Below are 27,370 nucleotides of genomic sequence, written 5' to 3'. Positions count from 1 at the left end.
AATAATTAAAAAAAATCTTAATAAGGAACCTGAATGCTAAACACAGACCTTGCACTCGGCAAAAATGAACTTAATGAAAAAAAAAACCCAACAATAATCAACAGACAGGATGAAATGTAGAGAACAGGGGAACCAAACCAATGGAAACAGTGTCTTGTCAGAAGACAGCCAAAGCATTGAGCATAGGAAGATAAACTGCTTCAAGTAAATGTCAACACAACATTTATTTATAGTAAACATGGGGCAGGAGGGAAGTTAGAGAGTAGACACAACTTCCCCAGGTAAAATACAAGAAAACATAATATTGTGATTTAAACAAAACTAAGCCAAAAGTCAGAGAACATCTTATAAACTACTTGAGCATAAGTCTAGACAAAAATAGCAGACTTATTATACTTTTCAATAGCAATTTAAGATGACAGAAATGTTTACTCAATTTCCCTCATCACTATATTTCTGTAAACTTCAGAATTTTCTTTTGTTTTACTTTAGATCCATCAGAACAAGGAACATTTTTACTATCATACAAAGTTATGAATTCACTCAGTACTTTACAGATGCAAACAGAGGCCCCAGGAGGATGTGGGGCCCACTGTGTTAGGTGCTATATAAACACATAATAAAATCACAGGACTGGGAAGGACCTCAAAGAGGTCCTCTAGTCCAGTCCACAGTACTGAAGGCAGCACTAAGTATTATCTAGGCCAACCCTGAAAGTTGTTTCTCTAACATGCTCTTAAGACTCTCCAGTGACGGAAATTCCACAACTTCCCTAGGCAGTTTATTCCAGTGCTTACCACCAGTGATGTTTAGGAAGTTTTTCCTAAATGTTCAACCTAAACCATCCTTGTTGAAGTTTAAGCCCATTGCTTCTCCTAGCTTCAGAGTTAACAAGACCAATTTACTTTCCTCCTCCTCATACTAACTTTCTATGTAATTAAAAACTGATATTGTGTCCCCTCGTACTAACTTTATATGTAATTAAAAACTGATATTATGTCCCCCTCAGTCTAAACGAACCCATTTTTTCCCAATCTTCCCTCACAAGTCACAATTTCTAAACCTTTAATCAGTTTTGCTGCTCTTCTCTGGAGTTTCTCCAAATTGTTCAGATCTTTCTTGAAATACAGAACCCTAGAAATGTATACAATACTTCAGTTGAGGCCTAATTAGCTCGGAGTAGAGTGGAAGAATTATGTTTTGGGTCTTGCTTACAATATTCTGGATAATGTTTGCTTTTTTGAAAGAATAGTGCACCATTGGCTCATAGATAGCTTGTGATCTACTATGAATCCCAAATCCCTTTCAAGGCCATCATTTCCCATTTTGTAGATGTGCAACTGACTATTCCTTTCTAGGTGGAGTTCTTTGTATTTGTCCTTATTGAATGCCATCCTATGTACTTCAGACCACTTCTCTAGTTTCTCTAGATCACTTTGAATTTTAACCCTATCCTCCAAAGCACTTGCAATCCCTCCCAGCTTGGTATCCTCTGCTAACTTTATGAGTGTTCAGTCTATGGCATTATCTAAATTGTTAAAGAAGATAACTGAACAGAACCAGTCCCAACATTGATCCCTGTCATACTCCACCTGTTATGCCTTTCCAGCTGGACCGCGAACCATTGATAACTACTCTCCGGGAATGGTTTTCCAACCAGTTATGCACCCACCTTATAATAAATAGCAAAAGACAGTCCCAGTCCTGAAGAGTTTACAATTCAAATTTTAAAGTTTAAAGTACAAATTGGTGGCATGGGGAAGGATGAAAAACAAAAAGATATCACACAACAGCGTTCTTTATTATAGGCCAGACTGAATCCCACTGAAATCCCACTGCAACTGGCTTTACTGGGAGCAGGAACTATTAATGTTTACTGAAAGTAAAGGTCATGTTACTCTCAAAATATTCTATTAAAATGTGACAAATCATATGACTTGTCAAATACACGGTATTTCCAACACTACAATATTCTTTCAGAATCTGATGTCTCCATGAATAACTGAGTTAAGATTTTATAAACGTAAAAAACAACAAATGATCTGGTAGCACTTTACAGACACGTAGATGTTTAGTTAGTCTAGAAAGCGCTACCAGACCATTTGTTGATTTTTAAGTTTATCCTGTACAGACTAACTTGGCTACCGCCCTGAAGCTTAAGATTGTGTGTGTGTGTGTGTGTGTGTGTGTGTGTGTGTGTGTGTGTGTGTGTGTGTGTGTGTGTGTGAGAGAGAGAGAGAGAGAGAGAGAGAGAGAGAAAGGCGGCTGCGCCCCTTGCTTGCTACATTCGCCAACCGCCTCTCCCCCTGGCGGTTTCTGTGGTCAGAGAGTGTGAGAGCTACGCTCGCCAACCACCCTCTCTCTGGCAGCTCACTCAGGGACTGCATCCCCGCTTGCTATACTCGCCAACCCCCTGCTCTCAGGCAGCTCTCTCGGGGGCTGTGCTCCTGATCGCTACTCTCACCAAACCCCTTCTCTCCGGCAACCTTCATGGCCAGAGAGTAAAAGACCATGTTGACATCATTCTGTCGCCTGGCAGGAAAATCATTTTTATATGGATAGAGATATGTGTGTGTATACACACACAGACACACACACACACACACACAATTGCTATTTTGCCAGTTAAATAATACTAAGTGATGCAGTTATGATGTAACCTCCTTGAAGATATTAATTTTCAACCCCAACTTTTTATGTGGCGGAAAGAGGTTATTTCTATCAATTTCTGGATATATGAAATGAGCTTATTTTTTCACTCCCCGTATGTCTTAAATATTAATCCAAAATATCCTTTTTAAACACTGAAACGTCATCACTTAGTAAACAAAATATTCTTTGGCTTGCTGATCTGGGAGATCATATATTTAAGGGTTTCAGGATTGTTTAATTTTTATTTCTAGATAATTTCAGTATTTTGATTACCAAACATTCCTCTGATTTAAACAAATAGTTTATCACTGTATTTAAAAAACAAAACAAAAAAGAATAAAAAAGGACCTGAAGCACATTTTAAGCACCTATCCTTCTACTACCCGGAGGCAAATTCAACCAATCAATAAGAAACCATTGACGTGCCACCATCTGCCAAGCTGCAGAGAAATGTGGCTAGAACAGACCTCTTACAGAGCAGCAGTAGTATCATTTTCAGTCTATTAGGAAAGCACCAGAGCTTTCATGTGCAAGGACACAAAACTCCAACCCAGACTCTTTTCACACCAGCTTCTCAGCGCACTGCTGCAGAACTGTAGCATTTATGCTGAGTGTGTTTCCATCTAATCATCAAAGCAAAGGGGGGGGGGGGGAGGAACACCAGTAACAGTTCTATTTTACTGAAGTGTAAAAATAAAGAATTCAGTGAATTCTATCCTAATATGATTATAGCAGTAAGTGGCTTGCTATCTGTGAACTACAAGCTGGCATTTTCTACTGACTCTTCTTTTTCCACTCTTCCACAGAGGACTAGGTACACAAGCTTATCAATGTATGGATGATTTTCTAGGCTAGATCTATTATTATAATATAAAATAAAAGATTTATTTGAGATCTAAGGATATTACTTTGTTGCTCATGGGGGAGGGGAGTAGAATAGAGAGGAGGTGGAATCGCAGTGTGATTCAATACCAAACAATGAACTTAGAAAAGTAGATACTCAATGCAACCCTCAAGGTTTACAGGATTGGTTGGCAAAGACTTCCCCAGCCAACATATCTGCGTCCAGACTGCCGCGCTGTGTCAGATCAACTGATCGTCGGCACAGCGCGGCGGCCATGTTTATTTTAACGAAGCAGGGATTATTTAAATCCCCGCTTCTTTGACTATGCCGAATAAACTAATTTACGTGGCTCCGTCGACGGAGTCATGTAGTCTAGACATGCCCTATGGGAAAGGTTATAAGTGTCAGTAGTCCATCCCCATCAGTCCCACTCCAAGAATTTAACTTGAGGAAGAAGTACTCAAGGACCTGATTTGGAGAGATTGAGCATTTGCAACTCTGGAAACTGTGGGGTACTCAGCATCAGACTCAAGACGAGCAAGAGACAACTCAAATGGATACATGCTTTAAATCACGAAGAATGCATCATGACAGATGACAAAAGGTTAACAAAATCTGCACCTCAGGGCCAGGACAGATAACCCATTCTTTTCTAAATCTTTGAAATCTATATACAAAGACAGAGTAGAACTGTTCAAAGGGGATGGAAACATTTATGTGCAAACATGCTCAGAACAGCCTATATAAAAAGTCATCTGAAAAATATTAACAGAGCTTGGAAAAAACTGAGCATGCAAATGACAAATGGTTAAAGCCATCACATTATGTATAATCCAAGAGCCTAAATGTCCATTGTATCTAACCCAAGATATGTAGAACCCTGAAAATCCATGGGTATCTGCATTAGCAGACGTGAATGTGGCTATCTGTAGATCATTTTTGCAGATGGCTCTAAACATTTTGTTCCAAAAAAACCCACTGGATAGCATGTGGGGGAGGGACAAAATATCTAAAAATCATGTATGTCTGAAAAGGACACTCACATATACAACAGAACCATGACTAGCTAAAGGATTAGTACAAAAGGTTCCAACAACTTTCAAAAAATTGCATATTTGGCGGGAAAATGAATAGTCAGGCAATAATTACAAAACAACTGATAAGTAGTCTCAGTAAAAAAAAGAGCAAGAAACACATACAGTGAAGTTTTTTAAAATTATGGCTAATTAAAACCACAATGTACAGTACAAAACAGTAATAAGAGAGTGTGATTTAACTATTGAAATGGTTTACATAAATGATTACCTACCTCTCTACTTGGTTTCCAGAGGGCAATAAAAAACAATGCACTAGGCTATACCAAAATATTTTTCAGGGAATTATTCTACAAGATTAGGGAATTCACTTGTACTTAAGGAGTCAGAGAAATTTACGTCAAGCCTATGTATAATGACAACACATTTTAAAGAAAAGAGGGTTTGGAATGATCTAAAATAGAGTACATTGTAGGATTCTTGGCTGGAGCAGAAGCAGCAGGAGGCCAAGGAAAGTAAGTATTGGGAGATACAAAAATAAGCTGGTTTGATACTTTTGTTTGTTTGATCTGCACGTCCTTCTGTGCAAGATGCAATGACTGCCTCTTGTTCTACTCCTAGCCATGGATCCTACAAAACAGCTGTGCTGTTAGTGAAGTAACGCTCCATCAGATGTGCTCTGATTTCTTTTAGGGTGGTGTGTGCATGTGCAGTTTAAATTAGGACTCCCGTTGTAATCTAGTTATTTTTTCCACATGGATACAGATCCATCTGATTCAGAAGGCGCTGAATGTAAGGATATTCCTAACGAAAACCCCAATCCTATATAAATATTACACTAAGTTCAGCATTTAGACATACAAATCCAATGAGATTCACTTATAGTTCCCACAGAAACCATAATTCTGCTCCTTTGCACCTATGTAGAGAATGTAGCATTCCTGTGCTTCATGTTCATTTTTATGCCTCAAGAAATGTATGTTATTTGGACCCTTTACTGTTGCTTCAGGTACTAGGGCTTAAGTATGTGCAATCCCCAAGTGAATAGCTATGTTTAAGTGCTACTGGAAGACTGGAGCACCTGAGATTTTCAGAGGACACTGATGGATATATCCAGATCACATCCAGGACAAAAGGGAGAGAACACAAACAGGTGGGTCAGGAAAAGTGGTGTCAGAGACAAGTGTCTGAAGCCTACTTTCAGAAATGCAAAATGGACACCCAGATTGGACTGTAGTGACTCAGGAATGCACCTTCCAGAAGACACTGGTGAAAATACTCCCCAAATCAGCCCTTCCCTGGATGCTGTGAATGCTGCTTGGTTGCAAGAAGCAGCAGCAGCAGCAGCAGCAAGACTCCCTCTTCCCCCAGCTTCCGTGTGAACAAGAGAGGAAGGAAGAAGGAAGAGCAGGAGAAAAGGAAATATTTACCAGGAATAAGGTTGCAGGAAAGAGACATATGCATTTAGGAGGCTTAGGAGGGAGCAAGCCAGAGGAGATGCCAGGAAAGGGTGCCGCAAACAGGAGCTTGGGAGAGAAAGGTGAGGAATAAGCAGTCATGTTGAGCTCATATATTAGGAGAAGATGAAGGAAGAGCAAATGGCAAAGAAGGAGACACCTTTACCCTTCATATAAAATCCACTCTCCATAAAATAGCTTTCTACAAATATCAGAGATACAGGCTGATCAAGGTGGTGGTCCATCTCTCTCTAAGAAGCAATAGGATGGTTGGAGCTATAGAATGGTTGGACCAAGCCCAGCTATTTCCTCCTATTAATATTAGAATGATCCTTGGTGCCTCATCTAAACAGACTATTTGGAACACCACTTGTGTGAGTTATCCTTGTGTCTCTAGCACTCCCTTGCAGTACTCCTAAGCAAGATCAGGAACCACATCAGTGTTCTCATGGACAAGCAAACACAGAAGCAGGCCATGCAGTTCTATGCTGCTGTGGCTCCAGTGGATAGCCTAGATATCCATGAGGCCACCCAGACAGCATAGTGCCACCTACAAAAAAGAGAAAAATCAACATACTTGAAGGCCATTAACACCAAGGTCAGTTTCACTGCTGTGGAGTCCTAGTATTCAGGACCCTATTAACTCTCATATTTCTTGGTACAAATGACTGTCACAGTATTTTGAGGGATGAGACTGAGGGAGGTTGGATGCTCAGCAAATCTCTCCCTCTCACACATCCTATTCAATGTCCTAATAAAGAACTAGGGTTTAAACTTTAACGGGGGCACCCCCTCTGTTCCCATCACTTTCATAGTCTAACCGTAGTGCAGAACTACAGTGATGGCTTAAAAAAAGCCAGCCTAATTTTCACAGATGGAACTTCAGTCACTCAGCAGTCTGACCTCATTTTCAACCTCTCTAGGAACTCAAACAACATTCTGAAATCTCTATTTATTTGTGCACCCACAGGAAAGTAAAGACAACAACTATCAATTTAGAAGCAAATTTATCCATCTAAATATGTTGCCTTATTTTTCAGAGGTGAAGATAATGGAAGCTATACATATTCAACAACAGAGGCTGCATGTGATAAGCATCTCTGGGGGATGAAGGAATCACACCACGGGTACCTAACCCAAGGCCTTTGAAAGTGCTGACCCAAGCAGAAAAGATGTATGGACATTCTAAATTTCCTGTGTGATTTTAGACACACAATTTAATCTGCCCTGTGCTCAGTTCATTACCTTTAAAAAATCAGGTTCTTTCATTTAATATATTAATTGATTGTAATGGGCTCAGATATTATGGTAACATGGACAAACTACCGTAAAATCGTGAGTATAATGCGCATTTTTCCCAGGTTTTTTTAGAGTCAAAGTCAGAAGTTTTTTTAAAAAGTTTTAAACTCACCCTCGGCAGGCACAAGCTGGGCCGGGGGGGGGGGGGGGGGGGGGCGGGAGTACCCCGGCAGACGCGAGCTCGGCGCACAGGCAGCTGGGCGGGGGGCAGGTTTCTTTCCTGTTCCTTCCCTCCCATTCTCCTGTATAATGGGTGCACATTATACATAGGAGTTTGTTTTTTTCATGATTTTAAGAGTCTAAAGTCAGGGTGCGCACTATACATAGGTGTGCATTGTACTCGAGATTTTACAGATACCTATCTACTATACTGCCTATCTGCTGCATGGTACATCAGAAAAGAGGTCTTCGAAAACATGCGTCCGTACCCATAATTCTTAACATCAGTGTTTAATAAATAATGCTAACTCAAGTCACAGCTGCCCTATGAAATTGTTGACCTAAGTTGCACAGGCACATGAGTGCTGCCATTATTAAATTGCTTGTTTGTATGCACATTTGAGTAACTATATTGGTAATGCACATCCTTACCAGAAGCACTTGTGTCAATGCAGAATGCAGTGTACCATGGGTAGGTATCCCTGCACTTTCCAATGCAGGATCTTCTGGGAAGTTCTTGCAGTGCCTGATGGGGTTGAAATGAGTTGGGCAGCGGTGACTGGGAACATGAAGTCAACTTCCTATGATATTACACCCTCTATCACATAATTTAATCTGCACCCCATTGTAATTCGTGCTGTATTTTTGAAGTCACACAAATCTGTGCATAACTCCTCTGACAGAAGCACAGAGCCTACACAGTGCTGCACTACTGTCAGGAGTGCTGCAAACAACAGGGCACTTACTCCTGCAGAATTTACAGTACTACAAGAGGGGCCAAGGGAAACAGGATTTCTTGGAGGCTAGATTGCTGTGGGACAAAAGAAGAAGCAATTTACAGCTGTTGGTAGCATCCACAAAGCACCTGGAAATTGTGGAGCACTGTTTCTGGGCCCAAGAAACAAGCACTGACTGAAGAGACTGAACTGGAGTGCAGGTTTGTGATGGCCAGCAGCAGCTGCAGAATTTTTGGATGCATAAGGCCAAGTTCCTGCATCTGTATGCCAAGCTCAATACAGCTCTCGCCAGCACAGAGACAAATTAACAGCTCCACACTAACAGTTGAGAAGCAAGAAACTTCCAATGCCCAATTCCCGGTAGTTCAGTAACAATCATTGTGGTGTTGCCAGGGAAAAGACATTTAAAGCTATTATGTTCAAGATGGAGCCTCTTTAGATTCCATCTTGTTTTCCTTCTTCTCCCTGTGTTACCCTTTTCCCGCCAAAACCTAAGTGCACACGGTCATCTGCTCGGTGCACCCCGCACTATAGTTTGCACTCAGTCCTAAACTGTGCACTGGGCACTAAAATGAGCTGCACACCGCTCAGAAACTGTGCAGCCCTCCCTACTGGAGTGTTGCACACGGCACCATTTGCTGCACACCACCCTTACCACCCTTTTCCCGCCTTGAAAGGCTTATAAGCCCTGACCAAGGAAGGGTTCAGGTTCGCCACTGTCCGTCTGTATTGTAGCCTGTCAGTCACTGTCTGCTGTCCCAAGTCCTGTCAGTGTTTGTTCGTTTCCCGTGGTGCTCCATTTTAGTTCATGGGACCGGGTATAAGGATTTTGTTCGAGCTGTGGGAGAGAGAGAGAGCCTCGCGAGTGTGGGAACGCCCCACTTAAGGATTACTGGCTTCTGCCACATGGACTTGGGACTCATTTACCGCTATCCTTACCTGCTGGATTGGACTGGAAGTCGAAGGGCTACCAAGTACTAACCCCAGAGGGAATCTACCCAACCCATTAGAGGCAAGATCCACCTGCAGGAGGGCCGTTCAACTGGACTACCTTTCCCTGTCAGCGAGGGACTCCTGCCGTCCTCCCCTAAGGCTTTACATTAGCCGCAGGGTAGAAGGTCGCAGGCATCAATCGCCGCCTGCCTCTGACACTGTAAAGTATATTCCCCTTTGTTGTACCCGGGACTTATCTATCTCCTTTTCTTCTGGGATAGGGTGAGTTCACGCTGTTGTTGTTGATGTATGTTACACTGTTCAAAAATACATGGTTTGGCCCTAAACATTGGTCTAGCCTGATTTGTGGTTACCCAATCCAACGGTGATTAGATACGTAACATCAGGCCGAATCTGGCTTCTGGGAGGGGACACCCGGCTTTAGGCCGTGGGCTCAGTCATTGCCATTAGCCTTAACTCCCACAACAATTGCTTACCTCAGTTCCCCAGGTAACAGTGGAGTCAGGAAATTGTCAACAAGTGCTACTGTCAACAAGTGCTAGTGGTTCACCAGGGATGCTTTACCAACATCAGTGTTGAAAGGTCAGGGCAAGCACATAACATGTGTGTTTTATGTTCTTAGAGACTGCTCAAAAAGCTGCAAGGAGGGACTTTCATTCCTCACCAGCAGATTACCAGCAGGTTGCCCCAGGCCCTCCCACCTCCAGCTGTGGATGGCCCTACTTTTGATTATTTGGTCACTAGCATTGCTTACCTACAAGAGGGTATCTCAGTGAGCAAAACAGCCCAATGGTTCTAGCTCATGTGTCCTACAGGTTATCTGTGAAGCAAATGGGGATGTTTCTCCTGGGATGAAGGCCAGAGGTGGAGTAGCTATCTGCTGAATTTGAACAGCCAGATACAAGGGATATTAGAAGAGCTCAATGCAGAGCCAAAGGACTCAGGGAGGCTTTGAAAGACCATTTTAATAGTGAACCAGAGCAGTGTATGTTGCTGTAATATGCTCTACATGGCCTCCCTCTTTTGTGGCCTGGAATGAATCTTGTAGCGATTGCTGTGTGTGGAGGAATTTAACATTGTCAATGCACCTATTAATACAGCTTATGAATGGCATTATGGGTTCTGTGACACAATGCAGAAGCAGGAAACTGATTGCCGTCAGGCCTGTTCTTCACCAGCCAGGATAACTTGTGAACTAATAAAGATGAATTACGTTTCAAAAAACAGAATTTTATTCCGTAACATGAACCAGGCAAATTAAAAAATTTAGAACTTAATAAAATTTATTAAGTTAACTGAATAGAATTTATGAAGGGGGAAAAAACAGTCATGTCCATTTCAGGCTCACATATGCGAACCGTGTCTTTCATAGGTTAGTTGTATGTGAAGCTGGTATTTTCCGTAATGTGCCCTTAGTGGAGCAATAAAGGTAGTGCACTGACCCATGATGGCATGTGGAATGCTGAGGGTGGGCATAGGACCATCTGGATATACAGCTATGGGCTGCAGAGGGAGGTGAATATGGGATTATTAACATATAGGTCCACCATAACAGTGGCAGAGAAAACATAACTGCTGATGGGGTCTCAATGTCACAAGGGCCTGTGTGCTGCAATGGTGATTGCTGGAAGTAATCGCTATGGGGTGTGGGAAGGAGTCCTATCACAGCTGAAAACAGAAGGCAGCCCTCCCCAGAAACCTTTGACAGAGGATTTCAGACTAAGAATGTAAGCAACTAGTCAACCATCCAATTAGCATAAGCTTATCGGATAGTCGACTAGTGATGCAACTAGTCGCTTACTCCCCTTGCTGCCTGTACCCTCCCAATAAGGGGGAGGGGGAGCAGAAGCTGGTAGGAGCCAGCTTAAAAGCCGGTTCCCACCAGCACCATCTTAGCGGGGCTCTTGTTCATTTCAAAGACGGAGGCACTGTAGGGAGCGCAGGGCCAGCAGGGGAAATCCCACTGACTATTCAATTAGTCAATAAATCTAAATTTAACATCCCTATTGCAGACTACCCCACATGAAAGTTTCATCAAGATTTCTATGGAAGATGCATGGGACTCCGGGTGCAGATAAATAAACTGCCCCACAGTGGGCCCTGCTATCTAACTCCAGAGTGGAATGAAAAGCAGTTAGCAGCTCTAACTCTCGTTTGTTTCACAAGCAAATCAAAAGATGTGTCCTGTTACTTTGGGTGGGCATTCCCTGTAATTTCTAAGTTAACAACACAATTTCCAGAAGTTCCTTCCCTGGCTCACCCATGCACAAGTGTTAAGGACAGGCTGGACTCCTCTTCCTCATTCACCTCTTTCTCCCCACTTTTCATGTCAGGGGCCTCTGACTTAGGCTCTTCAGAAGTATCCATCGTGCTTTCTCTTGGAGGGGAAGGAGTGGTGTCTCCTGCTAAGATGGCATGCAGGTCTTTTTAAAAGTGGCTCTGCATAAGATCAATTGTTGGCCTTTCTGTCCTTCTGGTATGTCTGGGGCAGCTCCTTGGCTTTCACACAGCACTGCAGCTGCTTCCTTCTGTAGTCTTTCTCCTAGATCCCCAGAGCAAACTGCTCATAAATGTCCACATTTCTATGGCCAGATTAAAGAGACAGTTTAAGGGATTTGGCCTAGACTTTCCCCCAAAATTCATCTTTGGGCTCAGAACTATCATGGAAATGTCAGCTGATCCAAAGTGATACATTAGTATGATATAATACCTAAATCAAAGAATCTTAGTAATGAAGACAGAGCTGAAGATTGAAAAGGGGACTAATGTCCTGTTCATTACAAGATGTAACACAGCATCAAGAAAAAACACCAAAGGAAATACGGGAAGGAAAGAAACAGGATGTCCAACAGCAGGATATCAGAATACGTCAGAAGAGATTATCACGCAGTGTGCAAATGGGTGCCATGCTAAGGCCAGATCTCCAGTACAGCAAGGATACCAGAAAATATACAGAACAAGGAGTCCTCGGGAGCTATGTAACTATGAGTAGCCTGGAAAACTACTAATAGAGTTTTATTTATGTTCATATACAGTATACACATTTTGTCTATTGTCATAAAATCTTACAATTGTATATTAAAAACAGCTCACAACCACATCTGGGTCAAACCCATAACTGACCCAATAAGAATCGCTATGGACTCCAAAAAACTAATAGAAGTTAATGTACAGTAGTGACAGAATAAAGCTTTAAAATGGCCTAATTGAACAAGGAAGTCTTACTCTGTGCCTCAGTGTGCACCAATCTTATTTGCAAAACATTCTACAAGCATCAATTAAATAATCCCCTCAACACCCTTTATTATGCAGTTTACAGATGAACAAATAATGGTACAGGGATTAAGAGAGCTATCCCCAGATGCAGAAAATTAGTGTCACAACCTAGATTAGAACTCAGGAGTCTAATACTCCTTCTCCTTTGCACCAACCAGTCCTCCCCTCTTTCCCTTACTTCCCCATTTTTCACAGATCATATTATAGAAATGAGGCAGCATGATTAAGGTTTTCACAGGGAACAAAACTGACATGGCAAACCTCAAGTATTTCTGGTGAATTTTCAGAATCCAGAGGTGAAGGATATGAGTCTTCCAGGTCCATCAACGTAAGCCATTCCACCAGCTCTATGACTACTTCCCTGGACTGGAGGGAGTCCATCTTGAATTTCTTGAACTAGATGAGCTGATTTAAACATTTGATTTTAAAGTAACCTCGGATATTGTGCTTTTTCTCACTCTCACAACATTTTTGGAAACCCTGAAACAGAGATGGTAAACTCCTATTTTTTTAAGTGGGTAAGCTAGTGCTCCAAAGTGAGAGAAGGTATTGCCTTTTCTGCAGACAAGAAGAACTAGGTTCTGTACAGTAGTCTTGGCCTATGATAGACAATATTCACCAAGCAAAGATCTCCTCCTACTCACTCAGGAATAAGAGGTCTTTGTTGCACAAAGTCTCCAGAGAGAAAAAGCCTCTGTTTCAGAAGTTGCCGTAGATCTACTGGAGCATTACAGAACAGGTTGGACCTTTCTAGTCCAGAACTCTCTGGTCTAGAAACATCCATCATAATTTTAGTTAGCTGGATATCCACTTTTCATAGGTGTGGCCAAGTTTCCCGTGGTCCCATAAAGTTTGTTTACAGCCATCAGTACTAGCTCTCAGTGTTCTGTGCTGTTATTTAGCTCTACACCCTACATGTCCTGTAACAGGCCAGGAAGCAGTGGAAGTCTTGGTAATGCTGTTAGATCAGGGTGGGCAATAATTTTTGTAGCGGAGCCACTTCACTATGTTGGTAGTGGTGGTGGGCTGGTCCCAGAAGGGGCGGGGCTTCAGCCAGAGGGGGCGGTTCCCTCTAGTCATCAGATGCAGGAGGAGACTTTGTGCACTCCCCCACGGGGCAGGTGAGCACATGTGGCTCTCCTCTTCCCCCCACCAGGGGTGCATGGCGCCCAGGGGAAACCACCAGCCGATCTGAACAGCTCAAACAGGAATGATTTCCACTGTCCAAGGCAACAATCATATCATTAGCTCTGCTGAAAAACTGGAAGGTATTGGCTTGTGACTGGTAGGTTAAGAATATCTCATTCCATTGCTGGAATGCATTTGTATCCTTTCTGGCAGTTTTCCTGAAATTTTATAGGGATTCCCTAATGCAACAACAAGCAATCTGTCTTTTAATAGTGTCAGTGATTCTTTGTACCTTGTGCCTAGAGACGCACAGATATGTTCAGATAAAACTTGCACTTCTGACACTGTTCAATGAGGGATCATTAAAACTCACCTAACAAACTAGAAGGGATCTATTTATAACAATGTTCCAAAGATGTGCAATGGAACCAAAAATATATTACAGTGCATCATGTGAAAATACACTTTAAAAATGTGTTTCATGGGAAAGCCAGTAACAGCTGTCGGCCTACAGAGTAAAGAAAATTTATATTTAAAAAACATCTTTAAGATAAAGAGATAGATTGTTTTTAAAATTCCCATAAGCATAGGGCTGGCTTCATGAGAGAAACTGATATTTATCCCACAGCACTTTCAACGTTGATGCCCTGGAAATATTCCAATGACCTTATTTATTCCTTGAAATGGAAATTGCACAGGTTATCTTTTACTTTCTATCCTACAATATCAAACAATATGATTGTGCACCATACAAAAATGTGCTTTAGTAGCTAACATGGAAATTTTAGTTTGTGAAGTGGTTTGGGATTTTTTGAATTTAAGGTGACATCGAAATGTAAACTCCACTGAAAACTTTTATGAATTATTTCCACTGACATTGCTGGGGACTACTAAGGACTCAACACTTTGAAAATCAGGCCATGTTTGTTGGAGTCCAAATTAGCATTTTTTAATAAATATGGACATGTGCTGAAAGTGCAAGTGTAAAAGTTTCCAGTTTCCTTCTACCCAAGAAGCCAATATCACCCTGATGATACAATCTCTAAATATACCATCAACTCGTAATCCTCTTAGCTATAAAAGCCACAACAGAATTTCAGATCCCCTTTGCATCCTCAAATACAATGAAACAAGAGATTGTTTTAATGGAAAGTTTGTGAGTGTTCAAGATAAGAGGCCTCCTTCCCAAAGGTATCTACTTAGCCCTCCAACAGTGGCATAATGTGCCAACAAAACCAATCCAGAATAAGAGTGATCCTCCACTGTCACAGCTAATATGGGAGCTCATGCAACACATGATTCCTGCTGCAGATTTAAGAGATCAACAGTAAATACCCACAATGTCACACTCATCCTAACCTACATTTTTGGTTCTCTGTCCACTTCAACCCAGCATAAGAGACAAAGCTGGCTTCAGTAAGAACAGGCTGCAGGAGAAACAGCCTGCATAGAGCAGTGTGAGTATCAGGGGAGTACATATTAGTGTGAAAGCCATCTTTCCACGCCACCTGGATTTTTACTCTGAAATTCTGGCTGAGGATTGGGCCCAGCATTTTCTCAATTTGTCCTCCTCAGAAGAACAGGTTCTGAAACACATTGAGGAAAACCATCTTCTCTCTTAAATGAGCGTCTGAAATTTCAACAGGAAAGATACCAGAATTTGCAGGAAGAATTATTCTGTCCATGTGAAAGGTTTTACAGGGAAGTGTTTCAAACTTCCCTCCATCTTGCTGGATGATGTGATCCTAAATAAGTACACATCAACATTAGGGATGTAAAATCCCAGATTGTTAAATTAACTGATGATTAAATGCAAGGTTTAACTGGTAAAGCACAGCATCCCTGCATTGCCTCCCCCACCACCACATCTCTAATCAACAGAATGGATGGGCAGGTAGGAATCAAATTAAACCATCAAGAGAATATTTAAAAAGTGAAAGGCATAACTGTGCAGACAGGAAAAAGGCTTTCATTAGGGGCAGTAAGTGAAAAAACTTATTAATCTCAGAGAACGTGGGTGGTAAAAGGATAATAATCTGTACACTCTTAACTAATCTCTGAATGCATTTAGTGGATTATTAAAATGTATTTTTTAAATCTATTTTGCCTATAAACACTCCCTACCCACAACATCTGGGGGAAGAAAGACCTTCTCAAAGTCTCAATATACAAAGGTTTATTTTAAACAAGGCTCATAAATCATCCTACATTCAGCCACAGCATTTACTTTTTTATCTAATTTTTAAAACGTAGCTCTGGATTTTATGTTAATCACCCTGATTCACATCTCTACTTCCTTCAGAAATTTACTCATTAACTAGACCATCTGTGTAAGGGGAGCCCTCGAGAGGTGCATGCTATGCTGTCATAGCATCCAGGGCCAGGGGCTGACCTTAAGATCTTTTGGTGCCAGAGGAAGACATCTGGGCCAGGCATTGAGTTTCTCACCCCTACAGTCACCCTGTCAGATGTGGGAAATGCAGACATCTACTTCTCTCCCTTTAAGGTCCTGCTACTGAAGTGAGAAACCAGGCTGGCCTCTGAGTTAAGCTACATATACACTGTACGTTTCTTTTGGCAGCATATAACAGAAATGCTTGTGTGGCAAAGTAGACAGCGAGGCGTAGTAATGCCCAGAAGGTGGAACTACACAGCTCTCTTTTCATCCAAGATGTGCCTCTCCTCTGAAACTACTATTTTTTAACGGTGTTGTGTCCTGCTGCAGGAGCCTTGCTCCATGACAGGAAAACTCGAGCTCTGGCAAAGACGAGGCAGTGGGCAGAGCAATTCGGTTTGGGGTGGCTACCCCAACCCCACGCTTTTGGGGCCCTGCAACAGCTACCCCAACTGTCTATGGATGGATGGAACCCCAGAGGACTGATGTTTCAGCAGCAGGGTCAACCCCCCCCCACGACCACCACATTCACCGCTATGGTGGGAGCCAGAGCAGTGTGGCAGTCAGCTCCGTTTCGCCCCACCACCCTTGTCTTCTCAGCAGCAGCAGGAAACAGAGCGTCCCAGCCGTAGGGCGGGTGGCGCGATGGGGCAGAGCAGAGCAGGCTACAGCTGCAGCATTTTGGGGGGAAGGCAACTACTGCTGCCGCCATGCCACGCCACCCTATAGTCACGTGGGCTGCACCGCTTGGGAGAGGGGGCAAGGTGAGAGCAGAGCAAGAGTGGGGTTTGAGAAAGGGGTATGGCCTGTGGCAGGGAGGTTGCCCCAGGCCCTGTGCTTGGGGCACTGGGGTGGTTTGCCCTGGGCCTAGGGCCTACCTCAAGACAGCCCTGGCAGTGGGAAAAGGCTCTGGTAGCTCCTGGAGTCCTATCTGTGCTGCAGAGAATCTCTGGTAGCATGGAAAGGCTCTAACCCGTGAGAGACTGGAGCCTTTCCCTGCTGCCTCCCCTCACCAGAGCCTTTCACTGACACATGTAGCTATAACAACACAGCATGGACACAGGGTGCTTTTCACTGTGGCGTGTAGCTTTACAGAACTTTACTGCTGAGCCAGCATGCGATGGTGGTGGTGAGGGGAATAGGACGGACAGGAGAAAGAAGAGACATGTTGAGCCATTTAAAAGAGTAAAAACGTACTGCACAAGCAATGGAAATTATCTGATGGGGTGGTGCTCCTTAGTACGGCGTGAAGTCAGAAATACCGAGAGGAATTTTTGTCTGACACAGACACTCAAAAATCTCCCTTTGCAATAACTATGATGAAACTTCTGGCAGGATTTTCCCACTTCAGCAGGGGTCTGAAACACTGGACTCCAATGACCTCGTTACATACACTGCTACATGGCTGAAATGTTGACTTTCGCAGTTCAGATAGTAACTTAAAGTGTGAAACAAAAAAGCAACTGGTGATGGGACTCCCTCACCTTATGAGCGAACACAGCAGAACCATGAGGAAGTTGGGTTCAGAAACACTGAGAAGGCACATTCTACCAGCTATAAAAGAGAAGAACGCATACTAAATGTCTCAGGAATATAATTATACTTACTGAAGGTCAGGTGATGGAGCTTTCCCTTCTCTCTCCCACAAATACCACTTTCCTACACCTGAATGGGCTCTCTCAGAGGTAGCCATATATTTGACTATGAGACTTCTCCTAGAAACATACACTAATAACCACTTTTTATTAATTCTTTGTCTTACTACTCCCGCTTCCTGTTTCTCCTCCTCCTCCATTCGCGGATTCCTCTGTCACTTCCAACTGCCATGGATATTAACCTAATCTAGTCATTCAACATGCTGAACTGTCCTTGAATATGAACGGAGGGAGAGTAATGTTAATGCAGTAGAAGACATTCAGCTGAACATAAAACCGGAGGAGTGCTCCTTAGGGACAAATATGAAACCCATTTAGTCAGGAGGAACATAGAATAAAGAAATCCACATTGGTGAGCCAGGACAACAAAAATTTACAAGGTGAACACCTTAATTGAAATCCTAAAAGAAAGAGCCATCATTCTGAACACGTGCCGCAGGATTCAGAGATGTCAACTGAAAAGAGTGGAAAATATAGGGTTACGGAGGGCACTCTGAACAATATCATGGCAACAAACATACAGCAAAGTGCTTGATCCTCTTTTCATTTGTAAGACTGGCAAGGCAGAAATGGTTTTAACAAAAAAAGTAAAACAAATAAAAGCCATTTAAAAACACAGGAAAATTACCACAGGGACTAAGTTTAAAACATCACCTCTGGCAGTGTTATACAAAACACTGACAAAAACTGTTTCACCACTACATAAACCCATGTTTTAAAGGTGACCTGTATACAATATTGCAAAATCCAGGAACTTTACAATAAGGCTCCAAACCCAGATGCCCCGTGTGTCAGAAGTATTCAGAACACTGCTAACTTGAAAAATACTTTTTTCTAAATGTCTGAAGCTGCAACGCCATTCACTGGTCTCACAGGAGTGAAGAGGCACCAATCAAATTATGTCAGAGATTTTGGCACCATCTCTCCCAAATACGCCAGCCTTGATCTTCCTCACAACAGAACATGTTAAAAAAAGCATGGCACTGACTCTCCTTATACCAAGGTTTAGGATTCCACTGAACAGCAAAGTACACTTAATTCTCTGCAAGGTCTTTGAAAACCTCTCTCAACAAGGTCTTTGAGAACCTGGGAAGGATCACTAACTTGGGTTTATTTCTGTCCATGTATAACCAGAGGTCTTATTTTTGCTACCAGTAGGGTAACTGTTTCATAAAGGAAATGAAGAGGGGTCTTGGAGCATGTCATAATAATATCACTTTTCAGATACCTCCCACCTTTCAGCCAATGTTCTCAAACTCTTCACAAAGAAGAGTTCTGTGTCTTACAAACAACTCAACTATGACATAGGGAGTAAGACAACTAGTCATACACAAGTCTAAGTCCTTGATAGAATCATCAAATCAAATACAGGCAGTCCCCGACTTAGGCGGATCCGACTTATGTCGGATCCGCACTTACGAACGGGGCTTTTCTCGCCCCGGAGCTCACGGGCGGCAGGTCGCCGCCCATGTCCTCCGGGGCGAGAAAAGCTTCTCCCGGTCTCCCTGGTCTGCTGGGGGGGGTCCAACAAAGCCGCTGGACCCCCCCCAGCAGACCAGGGGGACAGGAGCAAAGCCGCCCAGGCGGCGGGGGTCCCGCCGCCTGGGCGGCTTTGCTCCCGGGCAAACAAGCAAAGCCGCCCAGGCGGCGGCTTTGCTCGGGTGTCCCTGGTCTGCTGGGGGGGTCCAGCGGCTTTGCTGGACCTCCCCAGCAGACCAGGGAGACAGGAGCAAAGCCACATGGGCGGCGGGGTCCCTCCGCCTGTGCGGCTTTGCTCGGGTCTCCCTGGTCTGCTGGGAGGGAGGGGGCGCAGCTAGTGCGCCCCCCCCAGCAGACCAGGCTTTTGTTGCAGGACACCTCGGGTAGAGCAGCTGGGATGCTGCCGGGTTGGTCCTGTGGGAACCTACCGGGCAGCGCCCCAGCTGTTCTGTCCCAGGCTCCAGATTCAGCAGCTGTTGAAACTGATCAGGCTGATTCCAGGAAGCTGGGGGCAGAGCAACTCTGCCTCCGGCTTCCTGTAGTCAGCCCCTGGTCAGTTTCAGTGGCAGCAGCTGAATCTGGAGCCAGTTCCAACTTGCATACAAATTCAACTTAAGAACAAACCTATAGTCCCTATCTTGTACGTAACCCGGGGACTGCCTGTACTTACCTACTAAGCTGGGATGGTCAATAAGACATGAGAGGATTAATGGGAATTAGTGGTCTGACTCCCTTACTGACATCAGGCCCCCAAAATTAAGGGCTTATCAACACTGAATGTTTTCCTAGCTTAGTCATCAATTTAGCTCATCAGCATAGCTATAACTCCAGATCCTTGTGTGGTTGCAGTTAAAAGCACTCATACTACTACAACTTAATCAAGGGTAGGGAACCTTTTTTTGGGACAGGGGGCAGTGACCCACAGAAAAATCAGTTTGGGGTCATACACAAGTGAGAAATAAATGAAACAAAACCAAAAAAATACCCCTCACTGATGTGGCCCCCAACTGAGAAGCAGGAAAAAAAAACCCACACTCACCTCATTCCTGCAACTTGGGGCATCAAGGTCCCCCAGCGCTCCAGTCTAGTGGGGATGGGCCACCAAAACTCGGAGCTTCCCTCCAGGGCTGGAATAACTCTTCTGAGGGTCTAAGCTTAGTAGATTTTGTGGGGCCTTCTGATGTTCTGGCATGAGGCCAGAAATAAAAGATTCACTTGTGGGAAGGGGCTGCTGAGGAGTGTGCTAGGGTCGGGATGCAAGCTGTGGACAAGTGGCAGGTTGCAGGAGCGGGTGTCTGGGCAGGAGGTGGGATGTATGAGGGGCAGGAGATTCAGGCACTTACCTGGTGCAGCTCCCGGGGGGTGGATCCATGCCGCCCTGCGCTTTCAGGCACCACCCCTGCCATTCCCATTGGCCACGATTCCCCGGCCAATAAGAGTGACGAGGACAGAGCCTGCAGGCGAATGATTCCTTGCGCTGCTGTTCCCCCAGCCAGGGGATGGGGGAATAAGCAGGGAACAAAGCTGCTTTCCTCCTCCCTCCCTGCTGGACAAAGCCAGCCACATAGCATCCGCTCCCTACTGCTTCCCCCTGATGTGGGGAGAGAGAAGCTCTGAGCCTTGTGGGTCAGATCAAAGTAAGTCAGCCGCCAGATCCAGCCCGCAGGTTCCCCATCCTCCTGGCTTATGCCATTATAACTGCATTCAAACTTGGGCGTCTATCTGCATGGACATGTGGGTTAAAAAAAAGGGGGGGGGGAATGTCATATCCCTAAATGACATAGTGTTGCCAGTAAAACTTAAGTGTAGACTAGGCCTAAAGCGAATCAATCATTTAAGTTCCCAAAAAGGGTCTGGAAAAAAGCCAGGAACAGAATCCAAGAATCCTGTTAGTCCTAGGGTCTAATCTCTATTTTCTCCCTCTTAACTTGGCAAACATCAATTTTTTTCACCCTTTTAACTGAACGCAGAATTAATATGGCTTTTTTACTTCCTTTCTTGTATACCACCAACGTCAACGCAGCTCTGAGAATAATACTGTTAATTAACTGTTGCTACATAATCAGCAGAGGGAAAATAAGAGTGCAAAAATATAGTTTATTTTGCCTTCCCTCCCCGCCCCACCATCAAAGTAGAATTAAAAAAAAAAAACCCAAACCTGAAAACAAACATTCACAACTCCTAAATCACCAGCTTATACCAACTTGAAATCACATTAGGGTACTGAATCGCTCACATCATTACTTACTCTAATTCTAAAGAATTATCGACATGTTCATTTAAAAACATTTTATCTTTTAAAAATAAATTTACTCTTAATAAGACTAAACATGCTTCTGCACAGTTTTGGAATTTCACAAACCTGTATCAATTATGTGAATAAGCAATTGTAATACTTTGCAGCTGTCACCTTTTGATAACGGGGAACGAAGCCTGACTCAAATTCATGCTTTCTATACTACATAATGTACAGTTACTTTCAGCAAATGATAGTCCCTTCTTTCAAGAGATTAAAAATGTCCTATTTGGTTTCATGTTACATCAGGGACAGACAGTTTTCTGGGAAAAATAAACAGTGAAAAAGGGCTATAAACATTCTCTCTGTCCTCCCCAAAGACAAATAAAACTAGGGCGGTCAAGCACTTAAAAAACATTTTATCGAGTGATTAAAAACATTTAATCATGATTAATCGTGTGCGCCTCCCCTTTGAAACTACACCGTGGTGTTTCAATGGGGTAGTGCTGCATGGAGTTCAGGATCAGCTAGAGTCCCTAGCTGACCCCAGTCTATATGCAGCGCTGCCTCTTTGAAGCGCCGGGGTGGCACCTCAAAGGGGCAGCACATTAGGAGCCAGGATCAGCAGAAGTTAAAGACTAGTTGACTATCCAATAAGCAAATTATCATCAGATAATCAGTCTACTAGTGGACTAGTCAATTCCCCACCTCCCTCTGCTGCCTCTATCAGATGGGGAGGGGGGAGGAGTACTTCAAAGTGGCAGCAACGCACAGCTGTATGGTGCTTCTGCTTTGAAACCCCAAGGCAGCATTTCAAAGGGGCAACTGTGGAGCCCAGGGTCAGCTGGTGACTCCGCAGCTGATCCCAGGCTCTGTGCAGCATTTCCCGAGAACATGAGGTCATCTGGGGAGTTCCGCTGCCACGGGGAGCCCAGGAACAGCTAGGAGTCCCCAGCTGACCCCAGGCTCCACAGCTGCCCCTTTAAAACGCCACCTCTGGCATTTCAAAGGGGCAGCTTCCCTGGAGCCCAGGGTCAGCTGGGGACTGCCCAGCTAATCCTGGGCTTTGCGTAGCAGCGGAAACCAAGGCCAGCTGGGGGCTCCCAGCTTAATATGGGCTCCCTGCGGTAGCGGAACCTGGGATCAGCTGGGGAGTCCCCAGCTGACCTCAGGCTCTGTGTTGCGCAGCCCCTTTGAAGCGTTGCAGCGGCACTTCAAAGGGGTAGTGCAGCATTAATTCCTGCGATTAAGGCGTTAAAAAATTTAATGAGTTAATCCTGGACTGCATTAATCGCAGGCATTAATGTATGTCAATTGACAGCCCTAAATAAAACCCAAAACCAAACCACTGAAGAAACTAGGGATGTTAAATATCGGTTAACCGAACAGTCGATTAACCTCATGAATTCTTATCGGTTAGTCGACTAGTATATAGGCCCCAGCCAGCCCTTGTTTGGGGGGGAGGGGTCTGAGCTCCCAGACCCGGCATGAGCCAGAATTGAGTCAGGCTGCCTGCCTGCCTGGCTCCTAATACACATTAAATTCAGAGCAGCAGCATGGGTAGGTCCAGGACCCAGTGCAAGTCAGGACTGAGCTGGGATGCTGGTCAGCCTGATAAAAAAACATACAGGGAAAGGCTGAGGGGGAAATGCATGTAGTCTATAGCATTAACCTACAAGCTTTTGCTTATCGGTTAATCGACTATGCTATTACATCCCTAGAAGAAACCAGAGAAAATTACTAGCATTTTGGTCTGCTTTTAAGCACTCAACATTTTAAAGTCAATTTATTACTAACAGTAGTTGGTCACAGATGAACATTAAACGCCTATTTGTTGAGCTATCATTTACAAAGAGTCTCTCTTATCTGGCACCTGAAGATGGAACAAGCATAAGGCTGATTATCATTTCCTTTAAACCCAGGAAAATTACTATGGAAGACCTCAGACAAAGACCAGTTCTATATTAAGAAAGAATTTAAAAACATAACAAAGTCTAAACAGGTAAATCATAATTATCAAATACCTTACCCTCCAACTTTTAATTAAAAGATGTAGGAGAAATCAGTCAGAGCTAATTTTAAAAACCCATTAGAGTACATACAATACTTTCTACGGAAAATAATGTTAGGTCAATTATATGAAGCATACAGGCTAATTGTAAACAATCAGAGTTTTTTGGTTCACTATTAGTTTTTAATAATCATTTTCTAGGTTGCTGGTTAATCCACAAGTGTTCTGTGTTAAATGTGGGCTTTCTTCCATTGCAAAATCATTGGAACCAAAGAACAGCATGCAAGTTTAACCTTACGTAATAGATATAATTTGTCATATTTCTTGTAATTAGTTCTCTTTTTATATACAGCCATTCTTGTTTGCTTAACAGGATTAGCCTATCATGATACATATAATCAGGGCTCGTTGAGCTGCGGCGAGCCCTGCTCGTCAGCTGCACTGTCCTGCGTTCTGCACATGTGCAGGTTGTTCTGCACATGTGCAGATCGCCCGAACCCGGCTCTTCTGGGATGTAATCTACTCGCCACGGGCGAGTAGATTACATAAATTGTCGGGCCCTGCATATAATTATAATAACTTGTACCATTAACACATACTGAATGGGTCCATGCTTACTACTGATAGATGCTGCTATCTTTACATCTTATCAATGACATTGACCTCTGCAAAATATTTTACCATTATCCAAATAGGACAGCCTAAGAAGACGATAAAGTTTCACACAGGTTTATTGTTGGGCATGTACTTCCCCATAGGCTTCATCTATACTTATCTGCACCATCAAACTGCTTTTGCTATGTAAATAGTATAGCTGAAGTTGACATATTCACCGTGGTGTCTTCAGTGCAGTAAGGTCAATGGTAGCTGCTCTCCCGTCGACACCAGCTACTCTGCTTGCCTTAGTGGAGTACCAGTATCGACAGGAGTGCTTGCAGAGATCAATTTATCGTGTCTACAGCAGATGCGATAAACCGATATCTGCAGCATCAATTTACCATGAAATGTAGACAAGCCTGAAAGGCAGGAAGAGCTAAAAGGACTTCACTGTGGTCATTAGAAAGTTCTACTACTTCTACTGCTCCGCCCACAGTTCCAGGTGGATACATCTATATTCCAAATTCCATTGCTTCTCCTGTTGTCATGCCAATTGTTTATACGGTATAACCAGGGCTTGACAAAACGTGGCGAAATTTACTCACCAGCCCCGCACTGCACATGCGCCAGACCCGCACTGAGCATGTGCACGCTGCCAGTGAATGGGGTGACCAGCTAAAATCTACTCACCATGGGCTAGTAGATTCACTGATTTGTCGAGCTGTGGGTATAACAGTTAATGCTGATAGAAACTCAAACAGAAAATAATAAATAGCAGAACCAATTTAAAATTCTTTAGAAAAATACAGATTTTATTCTACAAGGGGGACATGAAGAGCTATTTCTTCCTTCTTAACTGCCAGCAGTCACAGAAGTCAGAGTGATAGAAAAGAGAAAGCTCCACAGACAATATATGGATGCTACTGCTGAAAAGGTAAGAAGCGAAGTTTTATCTTCAGGTTTCAAAGTCCCCATGGAGCTGTCTCTCCCCGATCTCTTATTTCTAAATAAGTGAAGATTTGGAACTAGTCTTCATTTGGAAAGTCATCTCTACAACCACAAGAGCCAGAAACTTAAGTTTTAAGACTACAATCTTAAGTATAGTAGATGCTGATGGAGTCCTTAGAAAAGTTTTGGTCCAGCGTGCTGCCAACAGGACAATAGCACAACGTGAGCCATGAATTAGCAAGAGCAGCACTGACAGTGTCACAGGTTTCACAAGGATGAAGAGATCACTCAGGCCCTTTTGCCATTTTGCAGTTTCAGAATTATTTTCCCTCCATTGTCCTTTTTCATTTATTTCTCATGAGGGATATACAAGTAAGTTATCTCCCCCTAAACAAACAAACAGATAAAGTTCAAGAGTCCTATCTACACCATCTGATTATGTCTTCCACAGCAGCAGGGAGACAATTAGCCATAGGGAATTCAACCTTGGAGATGGGAGAACTATTAGGTCCAAACAATGGCTGTTTTTACTTAACTTTTTCTCTCCTCCTCCCTTTCCCCCAATTAAAGAGGTCCCAGGGCTAGAAGCATCATTTTTATTTCTTTGCAAAGACATCTAATTGGTGGCACCCCTTCCCTCCCGCCAGGTTTACAAACCAGTTAGACAGATGGTTTGGAGTAAGGATGTTAAGGACTAGTCGACCAGTATGGGTTATGGGCTCCATGCAGTGCTGCCGCTTTGAAATGCCACAGCAGAATTTCAAAGGGGAAGTGCCATGCAGATGATCCCGGGCTTTGTGTGGTACTGCCCCTTTAAATGCTGCCATGACGTTTCAAAGTGGCAGCGCCGCGTGGAGCCCTGGGGTCAGCTGGGGACTCCCCAGCTGATTCCGGGCTCTGTGCGGCACTGCTGCTTTGAAATGCCACATGGAGCCCTGACCCCCAGCGCTGCGCAGCATTTCAAAGTCTCTAGCTGACCCCAGGTTCCACAGAAATGCTGTGCGGAGCCCAGGAGTCTCCAGCTGACCCCAGTTCTGCGGGGCATTTCAAAGTGGCAGTGCTGCATGGAGTCCGGAGTCAGCAGGACTTCCCACTGACTCTGGACTGCACATGGAATTCCAACTTTGAAATGCACAAGAGCCCTCGCTGGGCCTCTTGTACATTTCAAAAGAGCAATGCGGAGGTGCCTATCAACTACTCGACTAATAAATTAATTGATATGTAACATTTTTAGTTGGGAGCAGTCTTATCTTCTTCCTTCTCACCCAGGCACACATGAAACTAGTCAGTCTGTTTGAACCAGCTCTGTAGCAATAGCTTTTAGTTGAATTTCTGCTTTCCAGATTCCAGCTTTAATATTTGAGATACTGCTGTTCCAGCATTTGGAAATAAAGTTATAAAATCTTCCTTTTTATTATTTGGTTAAAAAATGTTAACTGCGCCCTCAAGAACCCTTTTAATGCAAATAAACATTTATATTGAGAATTTGAAAGTGAAAGGCAGCTTGGGTGAAAATGATCATGAAATCATAGTGTTCACAATTCTAAGGAAGGGTAGAAGGAAGAACAGCAAAAGAGAGACTCTGGATTTCAGGAAGGCAGATTTGGGTAAGCTCAGAGAGCTGATAGGTAAGGTCCCATGGGAATCAAGACTGAAGGAAAAAACAACTGAAGAGAGTTGGCAGTTTTTTCAACGGACATAATTAAGGGCCCAAAAGCAAGCTATTCCGCTGCATCGGAAAGATAGAAAATATGGCAAAAGACCGCCTTGGCTTAACCACAAGATCTTGCATGATCTAAAAATAAAAAAAGAGTCATATAAAAAATGGAAAGTAGGACAAATTACAAAGAATGAATATCAGAAAACAACACAGGAATGCAGGGGCAAGATTAGAAAGGCAAAGGCACAAAATGAGCTCAAACTAGCTGTGGGAAACAAGGGAAACAAGAAGACTTATTATAAATACATTAGAAGCAAGAAGAAGACCAAGGACAGGATAGGCCCACTGCTCAGGGAGGACGATGAAACAGTAACAGGAAACTTGGAAATGGCAGAGATGTTCAATGACTTCTTTGTTTCGGTCTTCACCGAGAAGTCTGTGGGAATGCCTAACATAGTGAATGCTAGTGGAAAGGAGGTAGGTTTGGAAGATAAAATAAAAAAAGAACAAGTTAAAAATCACCTTGAAAAGTTAGATACCTGCAAGTCACCAGGGCCTGATGAAATGCTAGAATACTAGAATACTCAAGGAGCTGATAGAGGAGGTATCTGAGCCTCTAACTATCATCTTTGGAAAATCATGGGAGACCGGAGAGTTTCAAGAAGACTGGAAAAGGGCAAATATAATGCCCATCTACAAAAAGGGAAACAAGAACAACCCAGGAAACTATAGACCAGTTAGTTTTACTTCTGTGTCAGGGAAGATAATGGAGCAAGTAATTAAAGAAATAATCTGCAAACACTTGGAAGGTAGTAAGGTGATAGGGAACAGCCAGCATGGATTTGTAAA

The 27,370-nt window shown here is 43.4% G+C and overlaps 1 protein-coding gene across 1 annotated transcript in view; it reads right to left on the bottom strand.

Annotated features, from left to right (window-relative positions):
- ELAVL4 (ELAV like RNA binding protein 4) overlaps positions 1 to 27,370 on the bottom strand; it is a 120,089-nt gene that overhangs the window by 87,227 nt on the left and 5,492 nt on the right. The window lies entirely within an intron of this gene.

This window comes from Pelodiscus sinensis, chromosome 9 (assembly GCF_052426305.1).
Source record: "Pelodiscus sinensis isolate ZL-2025 chromosome 9, ASM5242630v1, whole genome shotgun sequence".
Lineage (NCBI taxonomy): Eukaryota > Metazoa > Chordata > Testudines > Trionychidae > Pelodiscus > Pelodiscus sinensis.
Note: the sequence above shows the minus strand (reverse complement) of the source record. Positions and strands in the feature narration are given on the sequence as shown.